Genomic DNA, 18,522 nt, shown 5'->3' with positions numbered 1-18,522 from the left:
CAGCCACACGTCGTCTTCCTCGTTCACGTCTCTTGGATGCCCCTCCATACCATTTGTTGAGGCGTAAACTCACTACGCAAGTAAGAGCGTCACAAACCCCAAACATGGGAATAACTAAGCAGGGATCGCAGAAAATAGCTTGGCCAACTGCACGAGATGCATTGTAACTGCAGTGAAGCATACGGCGTTGCGAGGTGCTCTAGCTAAATTACCTCCGTGGCTGGGTTTCTGCCATCTGAAATGTGATCGCATTAGAGAAGATACAATTGCAGGCATTCAGAGAGAACAAGGAAGTTCCAGTGTGTTCGGATCAAACATTGAGCGGCGACTGACAACAGCAAACGCGCTGTGGCTCACTTCCGCCTGCGCTATTTCCGCAGTCCCATTATCATCATCATAATAAAAACATGGCCGCTCCCTACAAATTCTGGTCTATGAGATGAAAAAAAAACTATTAGTAGCACCTAGTCCTTCTCAGTAAAGCTTGGCAGGATTGTCCTCATAGTAGTCGCTGACAGGCTTACGTTCGAAACAAGCTTCCACAGACATCAACGGGCATTGTGCCATGAACTATGCACATTCACATACATCCGAAAAGAAAAGTTTGCATACTTGCATGGATTCATTTCAGTTAGCACAAACGTTGCGGTTGACGTTTGGCGCTAGGGCTCAATGAACTATTTTGTTTCATGCAACGACGCTTGATGCACCTAAGTAAAAAAAAGAAAAGCCGGCCAGATCATACTGTCGTCGCACGTAACAATTATTCAAGCTTAGATAACACTGCATGTATTTTTTTCCAGCGCAGAAGTGCATTCACCGAGGTTGCTGGTGCAGGCGACGTTATAACGATAAGATAAGAAATTATAAATTTGTAGAAATACTCTGGTTCAAGTTGTTTAGGATAATTGGCGTTGTGTCCTTTTGTTGCTTGTTCGCACATCAAAAAGGTCCCACGTATAGCACTCATAACGTTAGAACTCAGGATAAGACTTCAAGCTTCTGCAACTGAAAGTGCTATTGTGAAATGTATTTTTTTGATCACCCTTTTTCTACTAAGGGCCTTTACTACAGCAAGTAGCAAAAGAAACCACACGATCTGGCATTCAAGGTTTCAGTGCAATAATATCTATTCAAACAAATATAAATAAATATATATATGCCCCTGATGAACCTGTTCCACTACCATCACCAATCGAAGAGTTTGAAGAAGCCAGTGTGACACAGGCAGATAATGTTGAAGAGTTTGAAGTAGCCAAATGCGGCACTTATCTTCGTGATCGTGTATCAACACGCAAAACACCACGAAACTTTAGACAAGCAGCGGCAAGGTGCATGACATCGCGGAATTGCACCCGTGTTTACAATCTAATGAGATGTTAGTGCTTCGGCATTCTTCCAGCAGCAAGTCGTAAGGGAATACATCTACTTAGGGTAGAGTTGGCATATCCGCCAACTCTACCGAATGGTCCGTAAAGTTTACATATTTTAGGTTGTTCTACGTTTTCATTATTGTTGCATTAAGTTTTGCGAGAAAAAAAACACTTCGCAATAATAGCTTAGCCTGCTTAAAGGTGGCGCTGTGTGAGATTGCAACTAAATCGACACAAAAAAAGGAATTTTCGATTGTACTTGCGCCAGTCTCTTGGAAAACGCAAGACAACATGTACGAGAGGGGCCCGGTCTTCGAGCTGAATAATTCAGACCCTGTTCCTGAAGCAGTCAAACTGAGCAGCACGCAGTCACTGATGAAGTCGCTGATGTGGAAGTAATGTTATCCGTCGCTCCGGTTCCCAGGGGTCGCAACTATGTTGCGCTCCATCTAAAGGCAAACTGTCAATAAAATGCGCATGCATCGAGCAGAACATGTGCGGTCGCAGAAAACTTACATGCCTGCTGTCGAAACCCCTCTCTTCCTTCTTTTTTTTAGTCGTGTCTGCATGACCGTCAGGAAATAAGAGTGTTCACAGGTTGGAATATTTACATTCGTGTATTCACCCGCTGTATAGTGGTCTGCTTACTCAAACGGTGACGTCACGGAGATCCCTCTTCTTAGTCCAACTGATCCAGGAGCAGCCTACGACAAGTAGGCAGTACAAGCGAAGAGGCGCCCCGAGGAAACGTGCAACGCGTCTTTCTTTTTTCCTTTTCGTTCTTTCTTGCGTAATTGCCGTAGTTGCGCTTGTGAAAGCTCAGCGTGTGCTGTGTGCAGTCGATGTTTGGGCCGCTGTGTGACTGGAGTGCTCTGCAAAATGTGAGAAGGGGAACAACCCACGCCATCTAAGTGTTCTTTGCCGAGGTGCCGTGCAAGCTATACCGCAAGGAGCCGCTGGTCTATGTGTTCTCTTTCCCGAAGTCAGAAAGCCACCGTTATGTACGACCCACGAGCAACAGCAAAGACTAATCAGGTAGTGACGGGTGCTGCAAAAGTAGGTGACGTTATTGCAGGGAAGCTATTAGCCTTTAGATGATTGATATTTTTAATATCCGCGTACCTAAGAAAAAAATGTAGGGTGATCCCGGTAGAGAAGCACCCAGAGAAGGGACGCTAACAACGCGTAGGATATTTGAAATAACGCATAAAACATACAGAACAGCATACTTTTCAATAAAGAACAAGTACAAAACAAGCACGCGAAGCTCATAATGGATTATAAGGTGGTTTTAATGACAATGCCAAGCACGTAGCGTTCCCCACATACGTTTCCCGGTAAAGATTACTCTTTCGCAAGCTACCGCGCAGACGGCAGCTTGCGACGTGGGCAGCGACGTTCCTAGCCTTTCGTACATAAAAGAACCAGCCTAGTAACTGATTTAAATACTGTTGCAACACAGCTATGGCCAGTGGCACGCTGTCAAATTACATTTAGTTCCACTACTCTACATTATCATTAATACTGTTACTCAAACCAATAAAGCATTGCAACCCCCCCCCCCCTTCAGCAGTTGTAGACATCACCTTTCGCAGAGCTGTTATGGCGAGTTATTTTTTTTTCAACGAACCCTTCGGTAAGTAAAGCACCGTTTATTTACAAAAATTACTAAAAGATCGTTTTGCTGACAGGGAACCGCACCTTTTATGGACAGCGTTGTTGCTCACTACGTCATATTCAGTTTTGCATTTGGTGAAGGCGGGGCACGTTAAAGGCACACGTTAAACGTATTGGGTGGCGAGGCGTTCAAGTTTCTCGCTGAATTAAACGACCAGGCAACAGTAACTCAGTTGTGTTGTCCTGGGTTATGCAACGTTTGCAGTTTCTTCTGCAATGTCAGCAGAAGAAGCAAATGGGAGCATTACAATTATAACACAGATTAGGAACTTACATTAGGCAAATAGTGTGCTAAACACCAGTAATGACAAAATTCAGCGGTCAGAAAACAAAATTGTGTCGCAGCTTGCGAAACCAAGGTATCCGGAGAAGTGCCTCTTTAGGACACGCAAACAACAAAAAGAAAACCCAAAAATTACAGGCAGAAAAACACAATACAATAGGTAAAATAAAACCTAATAATACTTATCACTAAGGCAGTGGAGCAGGTAGATACAATTAAGAAATGAGTATATTCAAAGTCGCACCGGTATTGAAGCAGAAAGCCACAGCCAAGGGAGCGTCGTGGAGGGTGCTAATCATATCTCACTGCAAGATATATGACCGCTACTGTCCTCGTCATCACTCCGAAATTTCTGCTAAATTGCGAATTTAAAGCAAAACACAAACAGAGCAACACTTTCCTTCTCTGTCTTACAATGTCATACAAAGTGTTTTATTCATCGTCTGGCTCCGTGAAGGGCCATCCTTTTGTCTAAAGCATTTCCATAGAGTGACACCCAGCATAAACGATAGCATCACAATATGGTAAAGAAAGGTAAAAGTAAGATCCACTGATAACCTGTTGGAACAGTGAATTTATAATGGCTGCTAAAACCAGAGGAAAACGAAGTGAACATGTACTCTTCCGAAAATGTACTATAGTTATCACAGCTTTCTCTGTATACGATGTCCCTTAACCGGAGTTTCGCAGGTGCACTACGTTTTTTTTTTTGGCGGCAATACGTAGGAGCAGAGCAACGTGCGCGCGAAGTCACAAGCCAATGCGAGCGAAACATCTTCCCGGACAATGCATTTTACATTAAACAAGACAGCAGAATGACCACCGAAAGTGTGTTTTTTGGTACGGCTTCCTTCAGTATGTGCACATGTAGAAAGGCCGCAACGTTCGCTAGCGCGCTGTTACGGATGCAAATGCGAGCGTAATCAATACACGCGCTGTGTGCGATTTGTCATTACTGTCTTCGAAAAGCGGCAGCTGAACTTGAGTGGCAAGGCAAACACACTACACTCCTGAAGCACAGTCAAGTATAAACAGCAATGAGGGCGTCATTTCGAGCGTTAGCAATTCTCTGTATTCATCTGTTTTTACCTAAACATGGAACGAGTAAGTTGCCGAATGCATGCTTTCGTGCTACTATATAAATAGAGATGTACGACTTGGTGTTGCTTGCAGCACAGCGTGCGAGAAAATATTTCTACCTCTCCTTTCAATGAAATTTTACTGCACCACATTTAGGCATAGGCCAAGTGAGGAATGTACGGTGATGGTTCACCTAAATATTATAGCTTGTCATTATTTCAAACCTTCTTTTAGCGATCTGATATGCAACACAGGCGCTCTTAGATGTACTGAATTTCCTTTTTGTGGCGGGCATAATGGGCACATTCTCCAGAAGCGCCTCCACGTGTGATCCGGATGGCCTCATGTAAATATCAGAAAAATAATGCTAAGGAAACTGAAGCTTTCTGTAAGGAAGTATTGGTGTACATACATTACATACATTTGTAACACGAACTTAAAAGCTTGCCTTTCTGGCTATGAGCCTATAGTACTAATGTTCGAATAGCTTACAAAGGCAAGTAAATTTTTCTTGTATGCCTCGAATATGCTTGTCCAAAATCAAGAAAGGGGCTGACAGATGGAATGGCACTCTGTGGTATAAAGTTTGTAAACAGGAATAAGGTGCCTCAGAAAGGGGACCTATCTTTTGACAAAGATAGGTCCTCCTATCGAAACCTTGGCCAGCCTTTCTGAGGCACCTTATCCCTGTTTGCCAACTTTATCCCATCGAATATGCTTGGTGCTTCTTGTGCATAACATTTATGTCCTTTACGCACACGTCGAATGTGTGCTCCAGCAACCAAGTACGACAGAAACGAGGCTTGCCTTAAGCCGCCTACGAAGAACTGCACTATCGTCGAGTACAAATGGAGTTTCATTGAAGAATTGAATGGGTGCTACCAAAATTATGTGTGCTCAGACAACATAAACAAATTCGACGATAAGTTCAAGTGTGCAAGGGCGTGTCCACCACGTAAGTAGTGCTTCTCCGAATATTTTTTTGTAAACAGTTACGTCGTTATAATATTATCATTCCCAATATTTTCATGATAATCAGAGCTCTTGCTAAACGTCGGCCAGACAACGCTTATTACCAACTCATTTGTTAAAAATGCTTGCTTAAGCAACTACTGTAAGTTCAGTAGTCTATTCGGGAGGTTTCTGCTTTTAAATGTTTATAAGCGGGTCTCATTTTGATGCATTACTTTGCGTAAGAAAATGTAACAAATTGAGGCGGAAAGAACAAGTGCTATAGCCTTTTTTTCAACTGATTGATTTAAACCGCAGATCACAAACAGAGATACACGTTGTACTGGCTGAGTGCAAGATGGCAAATTTTTATCACCATTACATTTGCGCATCCGTTTGATGGTGATGCTATTTAAATAACAGTTGACGTCGCAGTTTATTTGGTTTTTATAAAACAGAAATACCCACAATGATAACATGCACATGAATACTAAAAATATCTATATTTAAATTCTGTTGTCACAATTAGGACTGACGTCGTGAAAAATATTATTAAACTTTATGTTTGCATGTGTGCTCACTCCGTTATAGTCAGCTGTCCTGGCATATTCTTCATATCAGCGCATCACATACATCAAGCAAGAACTACTGACCTTACTTACGACGATATGGATCGAAAATTTCGAAAAAAAATGTTTAAGTGTTCGTTATGGTGCATCTATCATGTAATTATTTGACGCTTTGACATTTTTTTACGTTCTCGTGAGATTCCAGCTATTTCCTACATGTTTACCGCTCAGTTCCCTCCCAAAAAAACTTTTGATTCTGGCTGAGCAACTAAGTCGGCAATGGCAAGATTTCACGGAGAAAACAGCAACCAGTCTTAAGTCAACTAATCAGGACAAAATCAACGGCACCTATCAGAATTAAGGAACGGTACCCCATGAATGCTCATCCGCGCTTTATTTCTAACACACACACACAGACATATATATATATATATATATATATATATATATATATATATATATAGTGACGATATACATATACAGTCTTGGGATGAAGGACTCCTTCTGACGTCACAAACTGCGGGTGCGGTCGAGTATATAAATATATATATATATATATAATCAACTTCGATATAGAGTTCGAACTAGATATTGCCTTATTTTTTAGAAAATCTGAAGAACACCTGAATGGTTTATTTGTATCTGAGGTATCGTTATTGCGAGAGAAATAATTTTTGCAATTGTTGTTTCAGCTATCACTCAAAGTCAAAACAGTGTGACAGCGCACGAAGCCTGAATTTACAGAACAATATTTCGTTATTTAATATTCAGTATAGATAGGTGATATTTCCAACATGCATTGAGCAGATATAACGAAATCATCCTGTCCCACTGATACGCTACAGTGCCCAGGAAATGAAACGCGTCAATTTAGGGCTAATGCGCATATTTCGCTTCCACGGGCTGCTGTTCGTGTCACATCGGCGTAATTTTGGCGCGTCACTTAGATCGAAGTCCACGTCAGTTTGGTGACTAAAGTCCCTGCGACATGACAGGGTACTCTCGAGTACTTTGCGCAGATGCAAGCTTCTACTAAATGCTCTCTGTCGCGTTTCATTCCGTGAGAACTGTAAAATATTATATCGCTTACACTGATAAGCCGGGTATTGCGAACTTTTCTGTAGCCTTTCTGTAAAAATACATCACCGAAAGCCGTTTCTGGCTCTCACATCAGACACGGCGATCATGTGTCCAAACAAGACAAGACTGCATGACGCGTTTGTTTGCAAAGAGGAGTCAGCGCAGAATAGTTATTTTTAATCACATATTCAATATAGCTCCAAGTAGTCGTAGATTCACCACTCGGCACTTTGAAGAAATAACATGCAGGTACCATCCACAATACTGTAATGACCAAATCAAATACAGCACGTGATTGCCGTGCTGTTATGCCCTAAATTCAAGCATACAAATAGGAATATCTTAATTAGGGATAATAGATTTTTCGTTCAATTTAGTACCAATGGTTTGTTTATCATATTCTATCGCCAAATATAATTTCTCACAAGACGCGAACTTGAATTTGAGCTACATAAGTGTTTGGTAAGGCTCACCTAAATACTGAGTTCTCGTCACGGTAAGCTCCGCATAAGGTGACTTACATTTGGAAAGGATAGGGAGGTTACAGGACGGCTCTCAGTTTTTCTCTGATTCTGGAGCCCAATGTAACACTTAGTAGAATATCAACTAGGTATGTGTGTATTGAGACTTGATGGAGTGGTGTCAGACACAGGGAAATGTTTCCATTGGCATTCCGCTCGCAGTTTGGCGGCCTTTGCCTCCAAGAAAACGGAAGACTTGCAGTGACTGGCTCCAGGGGTCTCCGTGTTACCAATTCTGGTTGAGATATTATCCTGACGTCCATGGATTTCTCCGTTTGTACATGCTTTACACTGGGTGTGGACAATGGAGGAATCAGCTGTATGTCTACGATCCATGGAAGTAGACTTGTCAAGGTATGTATTGTACCTCCGAGTGTCAAGTTGAAGCATGACCTTTCTTAATAAGGAATTATTGAGCTCAGTTTAAGAAACATAGACTGGCCGGAAGCACAGGGCTACAAATATTAAAAGTTGATAATTCTTACATCAATAGCTCAGATGCTTCGCTCTGCTGTCCACAAGGAGGGCACAATGGGTACGAAGCAGATCCTTGCCGATGAAAGGCAACATGCTACAATAACGTGCCAGATGTGTAATCTTCGAAATATGGACATTATCTCGCAGGTTAAAGCGCAGTTAGAGATTGGTGTACCATACGACCTTTTGGCGAACATGTCCATTCAGGTGGAGCAGGTAAATAGAACAAACGTGCAAAACATTGATGTTATAACGCACCCACCGTTATTGCATCTGCACATCGCCTTGCCTATGAGCCATTTTTCTTACAAGAAATTTTGCTTTCAGTATGCAACAAAACGGACGTGCCACGTAAATTCGAACATGTGCTTAACTTCTGTATTTAATACAGTCTGTGTTCGAGTTATTCATCTTTTAAACACCGTACATTAAATGACTTAGCTAGATCCCGAAGGAAGCATAGAAAAATATTGGCTATTTCGCGCAACTTCGGCAACATTGGCATTTATAGTGACGCGAATTTTCACGTTTGCCAAAAGCAGTCATGCCATTATCCGAAATACTGACAGTGCTGATTCGCTCTGCTTGTTGATTTACCGCCATGAAATGTGAAAAGAATAGGATGGAAAAGTGATCAGTGAATATGTCGGAATTTCTGTTGCATTATAGGCTATAGAATAATACCTCGCTTCTCAGTGAACTATCTGTCGAATGAAATAGGCAACCTATTGAGAAATGAGAAAAATAACAGCTTAGTTGTCAAGTTGTTTTGTTAAAATCAAACTCGTTAAATGAAAGAAATATCAAGATCTATTCAGCTAAAGATTATCACCAGAATTTCATCACCAAATTTCATAAATCTGTGAAAGCAGTTCAGACGTCGTGTAACGAACTTTACAGAAGCCACATCAGCCATGTAACCTTCATCGCACACAGTGACGAACAGGATACAGTTTCATGCATACACAGCGATGAGGTTACAACGGCTTTGCCATACATGTCCAGGGAAAAACTAGTAGGGAAACATGACATAACAGTTGATTTGGCCATTAGTTCAGAGGATAAATGTACTCGCAGCGCTTGAGACCATCGTTGGGTAATACCGCGAAACGTCAATTGCACCAGAAAGTTTTAAGAATACCAATATTATACCAACCAATAAGAAGGTACACGTAGAAACATTCAAGAAATTGAGACCCATTAGCCTGCTTTCAGTTTTGTACAAAACATTATCCAAGATGATTTCCAGTAGAATCTTCGCAACACCTGAAATCCTAAGTACATTCTCACACGAGAAAAATTTGCTATGCAATGCATCGTATTCATGCCATCAATCAAGTGCTTCAAAAATCTCTGAAATAAACCTAACCAAACCTAACAACTCCCCGCAGGGGCGTCTGCGTAAGCAGGCGTTTGGTGTGTTGCGACACCACGTACCCGAGCACACGAGGGTTGGACCCTCCCGCGTGTAGCCGTGCGCGGCTTAGCCGTGTCCGGGGAAAGAAGGATCCTGGAGGTTCAGCCGATGCCATGTGTTCGGATCTTTAAGGCCCCCCGGCGGAGGCAACACACCTCTTTGGCCTCTGCTTCACGTAGACGGCACCCCGGACTGACCCACCCGGGAGAAGTCGTCTGTTCCTGTCCTCCTCTCCAATCTTCGTCTTTCTCTCTCGCCTTTTTCATGTTTCCTGTCTTTTCATAACTTCTCCTCACTTCCTAGTTTCCCGGCGGCAAGGGTTAACCTTGTGTAGCTAGCCAGCCTTGGGTATGATGGTTATGTTGGTTATTTGGTTATAGCAGCAATGTACGGCTGGCGTTGGCAGGGTTCCTCTAGCAGGAACTTCTATCACGTCCCCCTGTTGGGCTCCATGGTGGTTGGTCGGCATCGCGGCCGAAAACCGAACTGTACTTATGGAAAACGCTTTTCCTCAACTCCCTGATCGCCATCAGAAACGAGGGCGCACTGAAGAGGTCTTTCAGTTTTTGGGACGCCAAGTCCACAACTTTCCTCGTTTTCATGTGATCCACGCAGAAAAACCAGCTAAACAAGTGCGAACAATCTCCCCGTTCCTTGTATCTAAGTCTCTTAGGGAAGTTTTTGGTCCAGGATATAAGGTGTCGAGGATGGCTAGGGGTGACCTCCTCTTGGAACTCCGTGATTAGAAGCAATTTGAGACGCTGCCTCAGCTAGTATCATTTGGGGAGACCCAAGTATTAGTAATACCGCGCCGCACGAAGAATACCTCTCGCGGCGTTGTCTTGGACGATGATTTGCTGGAGCTCACTGAGGCTGAGCTCTTGGAGGGCTTCAGTGAACAGAATGTTATAAATGTCAAAAGAATTAGGATGAGGCGATATGATAAAGAAATTGCGACCAAACACCTAATACGCACCTTCAATTTAATTGTCCTGCCCGAGTCAATCGAGGCCGGGTACATCAAGCTCCGTGTAAGACCGTACGTGCCAAATCCCCTCCGATGTTTTAAGTGCCAGCGTTTTGGCCAGGGTTCGCAGAGCTGCCGAGGCCACCAAACTTGTGCGAAATGCAGCGCGCATGAACACTCCTCTGAAGCTTGTGAGAATTCTTCCCACTGTGTAAATTGTGATGGGGAGCACGCCGCGTACTCGCGGTCGTGTCCATCCTGGAAGAAAGAAAAAGAAATCGTAACTATCAAAGTAAAAGCGAATATCTCATTCAAGGAGGCACGCAGGCGGGTTTCATACCTGCCCAAGAAAAGTTTTTCCGATGTGACGCATCAGGGGGCAGCGCCACAACGGACTCCGGCGGCTGTCCGTCCCCAACCCAGTGAGGCGGCAGTGACGCCATCGGCCCCCGCGGCGGTTGCAGCTAACGCTGCTACGCCAACACAGCAGAATCGACCCCGAACGTGGGCGCAGCCGAGGTTGCCCCAACCTCCCCGGCCCCTTCCAGCGCTGGCATGAGCCGGCGCAGCCAAATCCCTCAGGGAGCCCCATCGACCTCCGGGCTGGTGGCGCAGGGGTCTTGCCCTCCAAGGCGCGACTCTCTCTTATAACTTTTCGCTCGCAAGAGCACGTGTCCGGCGCCTCACAAGAGGCAATGGACACTACACCTGTTCTCAAGGCGCACCAAACGCCTAAGGAGCGGCGAGGCTCCCTCGAACACTCCAGAAAGGGCAGAACACCCGTTACAGGGCCTCGAAAGAGCTCTGCAACCTAAGGCACCACCTCCCTTTCCATACACACAGCACTTCTTTACTTTCAATATGGATACACAAATTATTCAATGGAACGTCAGAGGTCTTCTTAGGAACCTTGATGACGTGCAAGAGCTTATCCAAAACCACAATCCAAATGGGCTGTGTCTACAGGAAACACACTTAAAACCACAACACGCAAGCTTTCTCCGACCGTATGTCAGGTTCCGCAAAGATCGCGATGATGCTGTCGTATCATCAGGCGATGTTGCCATTTTTATTGATAAATGTATTTCCTGTCAGCGTTTACAGCTACAAACGCCCCTTGAAGCAGTGGCAGTTCGTGCTGTTCTCCTAAACAAACTTATCACTGTGTGCTCGCTCCGCAAAGCCCCACATTAGAAATTAACTAAACATGAATTTTAGTCCTTTATAGATGCATTGCCAGAGCCTTATATTGTTCTTGGTGATTTCAATGCACACAACTACCTGTGGGGCAACCCTCGTATAGATGCGCCAGGACGACTTGTTGATCAATTCCTTTTCTCTTCTGGTGCGTGCATTCTGAATAAGAAAGAACCCACATATTACTGTCTTGCCGACAATACCTTTTCTTCAATTGATCTCAGCATAGTTTCTCCTTCTATTCTGCCTGAACTCGAATGGGAAGTTACAAACAATCTTTACGGAAGCGACCACTTTCGCATACTGCTACGAACACCTAGAGAAAACGAATATCCACCACAGGCTCCTAAGTGGAAGATTGATACAGCTGACTGGGAGAAATTCCGAACTCTCAGTAGTATTTCATGGGATGACATGTCCTCCTTAGGAATCGATGCTGCTGTGGAATATTTTACAGCCCTCATAATAGATGCCGCAACTAAATGTATATCACAAGTAAATGGCTTGGCATGCAAACGACGTGTCCCGTGGTGGAACGACGACTGTAGGATCGCTCGTAAGAAACAGAACAAAGCGTGGCGGTTGCTACGCGCCTCTCCCACTGCAGAGAATCTGTTTAACTTGAAGAAAGTGAAATCACAAGGTAGGCGAACCCGCCGACAGGCTAGAAGAGAGAGTTGGCAGAAGTTTTTATCCGGCATCAACTTGTATACAGATGAGGCCAAAGTCTGGAAAAGGGTTAATAGGATATAAGGTTGACAAACATATTCGCTTCCTTTGGTAAACACAGAAGGTGAAACACTGAAAGATCAGGCAGACTCACTTGGGGAACACTTTGAGAGCGTGTCGAGTTCAAACCATTATTGGCAATCCTTTTTGAAATACAAACAAATAGAAGAATGTAAGCCAATAATACGAAAATCCAGACAGAATGAACCTTATAACCGGCCTTTCATATTGCTGAGCTGAGAGCTGCCTTGAACACATGTAAAAGCACTGCACCGGGACCTGATAGAGTCATGTATGACATGATTAGAAACTTACATACTGACACCAAACTTACTGTACTCACAATTTTCAACGCTATTTGGGCTACGGGCTACCTCCCATCTACATGGAAAGAAGCAATTGTAGTACCTGTTCTTAAGCAGGGTAAAGACCCTTCCTTGGCGGCAAGTTATCGTCCGATTACTCTTACAAATTATCTTTGTAAGCTTTTTGAAAAAAATGCTTAACCGCAGATTTGTACATTTCCTTGAACTCAACAATATCCTCGATCCCTTTCAGTGTGGCTTCAGAGAAGGGCGGTCCACAACAGATAACCTTGTGCTCATTGAGGGAAACATTCGCGACGCCTTTCTACATAAACAATATTTCCTATCCGTATTCCTCGATATGGAGAAGGCGTACGACACTACGTGGCGCTATGGAATCTTGAGTGACTTGACAGGAAGTGGCATCCGGGGCAATATGCTCGTCCTAATAGAAAGCTTTTTGTCCAACCGTACATTCCACGTGAAAGTCGGCAATGTATTGCGCGACCTTTTATACAGGAAACTGGTGTTCCTCAAGGAGGTGTACTTAGCTGCACGCTCTTCATCGTGAAAATGAACACCCTTCGTGCTTCATTACCGCCAGCCATTGTTTATTCTGTTTACGTAGACGACATACAGATAGGTTTCAAATCCTGCAACCTTACAGTATGTGAGAGGCAAGTACAACGGGGCTTGAAAAAATGTCCAAATGGGCAGAAAAAAACGGATTTAAAGTGAACCAAAACAAAAGTTCTTATGTGCTTTTCACAAGAAAGAGAGGGCTCATTGTAGAACCCAGTATCGAAATGTATGGTCAGCGAATTCCTGTGAACAAAGAACACAAGCTCTTAGGTATCATACTTGATTCTAAATTAACTTTTATTCCACACATAAAGTACCTCAAGATCAAATGCTTAAAAACAATGAACTTACTGAAAGTTTTATCCCACACAACATGGGGCAGCGACAGGAAATGTTTAATGAATCTCTACAAGAGCCTCACTCGATCACGGTTGGACTACATTGCCGCGATCTATCATTCTGCAGCCCCGAGTGCGCTAAAGATGCTAGATGCGGTTCACCATCTAGGAATCCGACTGGCCACTGGAGCGTTCAGAGCAAGTCCCATTGAAAGTTTATATGCAGAATCAAATGAGTGGTCACTTGATCTGCAGAGAACATACACGAGCCAAACATATTTTCTGAAAGTCCACTCTAATCCTCAACATCCGTGTTTTAATGCCATTAACGATATGACATACGCTACACTCATTCATAATCGTCCCTCCGTAAGACAGCCTTTCTCGCTGCGTGCGAGGAAGCTTAGTGATGAAATGCATGTCCCACTCCTCGAGCTCGGCCTAATGCATCCAGCCACGCTGCTACCTCCTTGGGAGTGGTAGCTCACACAATGCGATATATTTTTTGTGCAAGTGACAAAGCATGCTCCGGAGATTGAAATCCAAATGCATATCCGGGAACTGCAGTACAAATACTCCTGGACGGAGTTGTACACAGATGCATCGAAGTCACACGACGGGGTGTCCTATGCAGCCATCGGTCCATCCTTCTCGGAATCCGATGTACTACATCCGGAAGCCAGTATCTTTACGGCTGAGGCCTATGCACTGTTGTCGGTTGTAAAACATATAAAGAATTAAAAACTCCAGAAATCAGTTATATATACGGACTCCCTTAGTGTTGTGAAGGCCTTGATGTCATTCTGTAACCACAAAAATCCGGTAATTAATGAACTCTACTCGGTGCTCTGCAAAGCATATATATCTAACCAACGTGTGACTATATGCTGGGTGCCTGGACATAGGGGCATCGAGGATAACGTTCTAGCGGACCAGATGGCCACATCAATTTCATTGCATGCAGTTAATCCTACTGCTTCGGTCCCTGTCACAGACCTGAAGCCTTTAAGAAGGTAACTGCGAAACCACTGGCAACGTATGTGGGACCCAGAAGTAAATAACAAACTGCACGTGATAAAGCCGCAGTTAGGTTCTTGGCCCTCCGTAACAAAATCACGGCGAACAGACGTCCTATTCTGTCGTCTCAGAATAGGACACACATTTGGCACGCATAACTTCTTACTCACTGAAAATGATGCTCCAAGCTGCGGTAGATGCGGGGAGAGGCTGACCGTCCTCCACGTCCTTCTGGAGTGTCGGGCTGCCGAATCTCAGAGAAAGAAACATTTTTCTCTAGCATACCAGCAGCACATTCCCCTACATCCCGTATAGCTACTCGGCCCAGAACCTTTATTTGACGCCAACGCAGTCCTAAGTTTTCTGAAAGATGTTGTCTTGCATGTTGTTAGCCCCACATGTTCGTAGCGGGTCCTCTCTTCAGAGGATGCCGCTGTGATAGCTCTTTCGTATAGCACATGCCTCTAGGCCCTTGTGTTTCAAGGGCTCCGGCGAGGCAGCAGTGGTCCAGTAATTTTACCATCTTATATATTTTCTATTTTGCATCATTCTTCTACGATGGATTTTAATGTTCATAGTATTCGTCATTAGTCATAGCCATAATTTTATAGCACGTAGATTTTACGCACTTTACAGCGACTATACTTAAGACACTTTACAGTCAAGTCACATCTTCCATAATACATCGCCAACATTAATTACCACTTGTCATGGCGCTCTTTGACCAAACCTGGCCCTTGCCCCACAAAACACCACACATCATCTACATAAACCTAACCACTCTGCAGTTTTCATAAGCCACAAAAAGGCATTTGATTTGGTAAGATAACTGCAGTCATTAAGGAATTGCGTATTTAAGGAGTACAGGGAGCATGTGTTAGTAACTTAGAAAACTTGTCTAAAGACTCCTCAGCTACCCCAATAATCTACAAGAAAAGACGAAAGTACTGATCAAGAACCAAACAGAAGAAATAATAAATCTAATGCTAATCACTTCATGCTACGAAATATTCAATTGCGTAGACATATGAGTAGTATTCTAGACTGGAAAAGATTTCGAGTGAGGATCAAAGGCACATAGCTCAGTAGCCTACGGGTGTTGTTCGATAAGGCCGAAATGCAGAACGGACAATATACAGTGCATCTTCTGTAAAAATCCTCGGTAGTCGAAATTATATCTCAGTCCCGCACTACATCATGGCTAACAATCATATCGTGGTTTCGAAAAGAAAGACTACAGAATTTATATTTTTGAATGCCGCATCACTGCAAGCATGTGTGTGGCAGCAACAATAAAAACGTTTTCGGGACGAGGCGCTCTTACGTAGCCAATAAACATACACTTCTGTTTCCTCACTGAAATTTGATATATGTTTTTTAATTCAAGTTTATTTGCATCTATACATGTATAGATGACAGGAGTACAGACAAAAAGCCAAATGAATTCGGCTTCAGGGAATCTGTACCCCCTACAGAAATGGCACTGTGCACAATAAAGAGAACAAAAACATACAATAACGTGTGAAAAAAAAAGCATTAGTGAACATTGTATAATAGAAATCCATAGGGGTAAAAAAACCAACGCTAGAATGCTTCAAGAAATTATATTACAGAAAGCGAATAGTATAAAATGATACAAATAATGCATGCTTCAAATTCACATCTAATAATAATAAGTTATTTACAAGCAGAGAAAAATGGATAAACATTCATGGCGTCGGTGTATACGAAAGCAAAACAAATAAAAGAATCCACAATGAGCCCATTAAAGATAGAGATAGGTGTCTATTGAGTTTCCAATGAGTTTAACAAAGATGGCAGTGCCTGGCATAACATTTGTTGACCGTAGTTAGTGCGCACCTTAGGAACGTACCATGTTTCTCTGTTACGTGTGTTGCAAATGTTAGAATCTTGAAATGCTAGAATCTTGTAGTCAAATACTCAAGCATCTCCGATTGTTTGAAGCCGTCAAACACTCAACTCCGGCTGTGTGAAGCGCATCTGTCAACATACCAGCTTAAAGCACAATCTTCTACGCGAGACCGACATATGAAAAATATATTTTACAGTTCTTATAACTTTTACAAATATTTGAACCCTGCCTTTTCAGCACTTCTATTTACTAAAACGTTTGTTCACTTCCATTTATTGTGAACATAATTTTGCTTCTCCCTTTACCTTTTTAACAGGCTGTTCTTTCTTGTTTTTGCTTTCTCCACTTGAAGTGCTGTTGTATGCAGGGAACTTCGTAAAATAAATATTCACTACCTCCTCGTAGTGTTGTGACTAAAATACAGGTAATACGCGTGCTCGCGCCTATGTGGGATTGAGAAAAAGAAAAAGGGCTGGTTGTGTGCCTAGAAAAACTTTTTATATATAGCTCGATAAGATTTCCACTTTTAAGAACTTACGACTGAATGCTAGGTCAGTTTCATACAATAAAATGGGCTACACCTATTGATTAGATCAAATGAGCCGTGATTTGCGGACAGCGAATTGTGCCTATTCAAGCTCATGTCTTGCCTGAAATCAGTTTTTATATGCATATTTCTTTAACTGAGTTCCTATATTTTTTTGAAAATTCTATCTCTAATAAATGAGTGCATGCAGCTGCGCAGTTGAACTTGGCAAAAGCTAGTCTGCGAATTTTTCTGTTTCTATGCTGAGAACGTTTCGCTAATAAAACCCTTCAAAAATTCGAATCTTTCAGAAATGCGGAGTTGTTCCAGCTGCTCTCGTCAATGAGAATATACAGTCTTTCTGTCGGCGACTATATGCAGTATTTTCACATGATAATCTGAAGTGCATGCTTCATATCTTGAATCAGTTGCCCCCAGTTAAGCCAATAAGCTCGCCATGCTTCGCTATGCTTTGAAATCATTGTTTGTGATGTGTAACTTTTGTTTCAAGCAGATTGAGTTCTCGCAATAAAGCATGGTTCATCCTGCGTCCACGCTGTCAATTCCTTGTGACACCTTATTAAACTACCATTTACAGTACATCAACCTAAAATAAAGCCGAGAACCTTAGCATCAGAGGCCTGCCTCATTCAGGTATATGCGATATATAAGAAGGCGCAAGCTGGGTCCTCTGTGCGACGACGCAATCTAAGCCTCCATGACATCAGTTACTGATCGATATGAGTACTGCCTTATCCTAGCATTGTAAACTCAGTTTCCTAATTGCAACTGCCTGCAAACACGCGTTTCGGTGTTCTCTATCCTCTATTCTCTACGAATCTTGCCGGACCTAGTGCCTGTCTTCTATTATTCTATAAGCAACGTAACCGGCCGAAAAAACGATGAGCGAGCTTCTTTTATTAGCAGTGTTCATTAAAATTGAGCGATGCATGTTGAAGGCTCGTTTCTCTTTCGATGGAATGTGAAAGAGATTAAGCTGGGCTGAACCGATTTTTAATAGTTTGTACTTGTGAACAAGTTGATGAGAGTAGCTTGTTGGGCTAGTTGGTACTTGTTTATGCTAGGAGAATGCCAGCAAACAAAAAAAGCAAGAAGTGATTATGGTGTATATGATAGGTTCGGCCTTACGTATGTTAAGTACGCACGTGGGGGACGTCGTTTTCATGAATAAACTTCAGTTGTTAGTCCAGCCACCCTCCTGTCGCTTTGCATATGTCTGCCTCTCGATTTTTTTTTCTTTTTGTACTTTTCTGGCATTCTCTTAGCAGAACCAGTTCCGCAATTATTTTTTTTCTTGCACCAAGCTGTCACTTGATATCAGCCTGCCTGAGTGTGAAGGCTTTATATATAGTGAGTGCAGAAAAAAAAACACGATTGTGAGTGACAAAAAACAGTTTATTTCTACCTTTCTTTGTTATTCGCAGTGCATAAAATAACATGAAACAAATGGTCCGTATAAGTGAAATAAAATTGAGTGTATTATGTAAATTACACAAAAGTTAGATAATAGTGTTCCTTTCGGAGTATTACATTCAAGTT

At 42.8% G+C, this 18,522-nt stretch overlaps 1 long non-coding RNA gene across 1 annotated transcript; it reads left to right on the top strand.

The window, feature by feature from the left end:
* The first annotated feature begins 4,183 nt into the window (after nucleotides 1–4,183).
* On the top strand, nucleotides 4,184–17,514 carry LOC142564840 (uncharacterized). Its single transcript, XR_012824688.1, has 4 exons — nucleotides 4,184–4,437; nucleotides 5,192–5,368; nucleotides 7,697–7,888; nucleotides 17,274–17,514. It is a non-coding gene; the product is annotated as an uncharacterized LOC142564840 (long non-coding RNA).
* The last annotated feature ends 1,008 nt before the right edge of the window (nucleotides 17,515–18,522 follow it).

Source organism: Dermacentor variabilis, chromosome 11 (assembly GCF_050947875.1).
Source record: "Dermacentor variabilis isolate Ectoservices chromosome 11, ASM5094787v1, whole genome shotgun sequence".
NCBI classification, from domain to species: Eukaryota; Metazoa; Arthropoda; class Arachnida; order Ixodida; family Ixodidae; genus Dermacentor; species Dermacentor variabilis.
Note: the sequence above shows the minus strand (reverse complement) of the source record. Positions and strands in the feature narration are given on the sequence as shown.